A 4,417-nucleotide genomic window follows, 5' to 3' on the forward strand; every position below is an offset into this window, starting at 1 on the left:
TGTCTAATTTATTTCGAGAATAAGACGAACTGTTTATTTTTTTGAACCCAGTCATGATCTCTGGTTGCTAGATTTATTATAGAATATAGAATAATTTCATGAATGAATATAGCTGACCTTTTTTTGAATCGATTATCATATCGATCATGTTTCGAGATTATTGAGAGCTAGTGACGGTACTTTGCCTATTAATTTAGATCAAGATGTTTCATTATAGGTATAGTACCTACCAAGAGAAACGTTGGTATCAAAATATACAACAATAATTCAAAATTTTACCACATTTCCAAAATTGAGCGCTGGCCACACCAAAAGTTATGCGTTGTTCTACTTGCATTCCCACACAGCACTAGATATTCATGGAATATTCCCTGTATATCATAAAACGAACGTATATATTCCAAATATTCATAGAATATTCTTGGAATATATACATGCCTTTAGAATACTCATAGAATATGCTTGAATGAATATGGCAGGATTATTCCCGAAAGAATGTGCATAGAATGTCTATAAATGGATTATTCTCCCTTGAATATTCTAAGAATATTGTCGATCGAATATACCATATGGTATATTCTTAGAATATATCCCCACGGTATATTTTGGAATATTCTATACAATGGAATTTTGAATTATCTTATAATAACGTATTCAAATAATTCAATATCATTAAAAACAAAAATATTTGAAGATCTTAATCGAATGCATAACGTAATGTATATAACCCTGACAGTGTTAACCAGTTTTTGAACTCAACGCAAAGATTCTGGATGAATTGCTCCAACAGCAACTGTTGGAAACGACAAAAAAATTTGAATGGGCCAATAAATGAACCAATTGCATCAATAAATTGGTTAATTCTCATCCTATTTGTTTTTTTGTATTTGAAATTATTTAATTACAAAGCGAAAAATCCTGGAAACAGAGAAATGGGGAAGTGAATAATTGGAATAAACATTTCTCATTGGTCAATTGAAGTGTAGCGCGCGACAGTCGAATAAGCTCTGTGAAAGCGGCTGTCCCTTAATGCATGGTACATTTGCGTTTGCGTTAAATTCGACATTTGATTCAACATGGCGGTTGACGTGGCAGGTTCGCGTGTGTAATGCATGATGTGTTGGTGTTATTATCAAAATATAATTCTGTCACGTTCAGTGTACCATTTATAATTTGGGGTTGTCCAATTTGCAGTACAGCGAATAGTTTGATTTTGGATCTTCAAACAGGAGAGTTGCATCTATTCAGTCTTCAAGAAAAGTAAGTAAAATGCAATGGTATCGATAGTAAAGTCAAGGTGATTAACCTACTATACCTCATTTTAGGTTCGAGGAGAGTTGGTGTGTGGGATTTGTTGGTTTGACTAAGTACATGTTTGAACTAGAGTGATTTCAGTTGTGTATCTTCAATAGAGAAAAGTAAGTGAATGACACATTCTTTTGTATCATGTGTTTTCATAATTTTTATCACTCGTTTTCAAGATAGTATCAATTTGCCCAAAAGGAAACAGAGTGGTACCTGGTACAGGCAGGTGCGCCAAGGAACTGAAAACGTAATGATTACTTTTCAACAAGACAATGCAATTGCTCTCCAAGTCATAAAATGTTGTAAATGTTCATGAGTAACCTATGCGAAAAATATCTATTTGATTTTTATTCCAGTTTTATTGTGCCACTTTCAAATAGTGATAATGAACGTTAATGTACATTTTGTTCCAGGTATTACTATTGAAACACTGGCTGATGCATTGTTGGACAAATATAAGGAAAACTATTCTGGTGAGCAAAGTTTGAATAACTTTAAGTAAGTGAAATTCATTGAAGAACCCATCATACCACTCATTTTAAATACTTCATTTGTGGGTTTATTTTTCTAAGTGAGAAACCTAACCTAACCTATTTCTTGATGTAATACACTTTTTCTTTTTCAATGAAATGATATGTTTATTATTTTTTAATTAGTGCTGATGAATTCACAGAGTTGTTTTTTTAGTATATTTTTTAGTATACATTTGTTTGAGAGTAGGAACATCCTAATTTGAATACATTTCTAATATTTGTAATATGACAGTATTCAGGAATATTTTATTCAGTGAATAAATATTTTGAATTAGATTTTTTATTTTTAATATTGGTTGAAACGTCAAATATTTCAGTGTATATTATTTTTAAAATATATTTGTTTATGAATATTATGTGTTTTATTACTTGTGTGAATCTTGTATCAAAATGCAATATATTCATGCCTAATAGCGGTTACTCGTCACATTCTTGGAATATTCCAAATATTCCTAGAATATTCATAAAATATATTTAAAGAATATTCTATGATGTTTCTCTATTGTACATTCCTACAATAAACTAAGAATATCCTGAATATTTTATGAATATTCCTCGGGTTCTATTCCTGGAATATTCTTAATAAAATATACCTTAGATATTCTAAGAATATTATAAGATATTCCAAGAATATTCCCAAGGAATATTCTTAAAATATATCAAATGTTCGCCAGGAGCACTTCCAGGGAATATTCTCCAGAAGATATATATATATATATATATATCCATGGCATATTCATATCATAATACAATATCCTTAAATGTATATTCATGAAATATACCTGGAATATCTATTGTTATGTGGGTTGCACTACACGCAAGTTGGCAGCACTGCAAAAGTGACGAGCTAGTCGTAACAACCCGATCAAATGAAATAGGATTCTGTCGACTATCAAACAATAATAAAATGCTGTACATTTACGTTTGGCACAACATAAAAAAACTTTTGAAAGCACTTCAGATGTGAGCCATTCTTAAGAATTTTTTTTTTGGCATCGCTACGTCCAAGCAATGTTATCCATATTTCCAGTTATTGAAGCAGAAGTCAAAGATTTGACCGGTTATGAAGAATATCAGCAACAGACTTCAAGACGATGCAAGCGGAATACAGAGTAGGACCATTTTACCGGATCTACTCCAGTCGACGACTTTGTTGAAAATGAAACACCTGGACAACGTTTTGAAATTAATGTGTTTATTGTCATTATTGATAAATACTGTCTGCTTTATCTGAACGTATAGAAGCATATCATAAAATTTCTGGTGGTTTTGACAGCTAAAATCCCTTACAACGGAAGAGATTTTGGAAAACGCCTCAAATATGGTCAGTGCTTACGGAAACGATTTGGAGAACAACCTAGGCGACGAATTAGCGCAGTTCGCTGAAATGCTAAAAACAGATGTGGCTACTGTTGTTGACAGCAAGAAACAAGAGCTTCTGGAACTGCAATTTTATAAACTTTTATCAAATAATTCCTTAGAATCATGTTTCTCAAACGTAGAAATTGCCTTTCGTATTTATTCTTCTCCATGATCACTGAATGCAGTGGCGAACGTTTTTTTCAACGTTGAGTTGTAACAGGATGAATATAGACTATGATTTGCCCAAAGAAGTCGATATATGAAAGTGTTATCTCTGAATTTACCCATATTGAATCCAGAAAAGTTTACTTGTAACAGTTTTGTTTTACTTACTACCCATAACTTGAGAACCTTCAGCAAACCAAGAGCCTCTTGACAGAATTTGCTACAGGCCCTGCGCTAGCTTAACCCGACACTGGGAATATACAGTGTGCCCCTTTAAAAAACTGTTTTTCGTCAATAACTATTGATGTTCCATTTGCAAAAACTCAGTTTTTTACACCATTGAAGTCTACGTAAAAAAGTGCTTTGGAAATGTTTTCATAGACACAAGAAATTTTTGACCTGAAGAAGTTACAGCAATTTTTCGAAAATACACATTTTACAAAAAAGCTGTAACTCAGAATCAATGATATTTATTTATTTATTTAGCTATTATTTATTTAGTATTATTCTATTTGTGGTAGGTCCGGACATAGCAATATAAAATAAAATAAAATACACATTCAAAACAAAACTACAATTTAAAATATATTCCCTCATTTCTAATTATTCAGAGTTTAATTGGTTGAAGAGTGCTCCCCAATGGCATGTGTTGTAGTAATGTGTTTGTCATGACACTATGTAGTTTCCAATTAACTCACACCGGCCTCCAAATACTCAAATAGATATCGATATGTGATATTCACCATTGAGTTTGTCATAAAATTTGACCCTGAGACACAGCCATTAGTTTTCTCATCTATTAGTTTGAAAACAGGAGTTTCCCTTTGAAAGTGTCCACTTTGGCCCACTCTGTACATTGAAGTGTGTCCCTTTCAACTCCGGACACTACTATTGATACCCGCCAACAATTCTGCGTATAGGCTAGACGCATATGAATTCGAGAGCTGGCAGGCCACTTTTTCATGTTAGTTAAATAGTTTAATAGGCTAATTTTTCCCAATGCAGTATGATGCGCAAGATGTGTTATAACTGTTCTGTCTCGTGTCTGGGTC

The 4,417-nt window shown here is 32.6% G+C and overlaps 1 long non-coding RNA gene across 1 annotated transcript; it reads left to right on the forward strand.

Moving 5' to 3' along the window:
• The first annotated feature begins 967 nt into the window (after window positions 1–967).
• LOC141483811 (uncharacterized) lies at window positions 968–2,191 on the forward strand. The gene is made up of 3 exons (XR_012466299.1): window positions 968–1,260; window positions 1,326–1,418; window positions 1,719–2,191. It is a non-coding gene; the product is annotated as an uncharacterized lncRNA (long non-coding RNA).
• Window positions 2,192–4,417: the final 2,226 nt, after the last annotated feature.

The sequence above is a fragment of the Leptinotarsa decemlineata genome, unplaced genomic scaffold (assembly GCF_025532065.1).
Source record: "Leptinotarsa decemlineata unplaced genomic scaffold, Ldec_3_MD MMD2_tig00004307_RagTag_RagTag, whole genome shotgun sequence".
Lineage (NCBI taxonomy): Eukaryota > Metazoa > Arthropoda > Insecta > Coleoptera > Chrysomelidae > Leptinotarsa > Leptinotarsa decemlineata.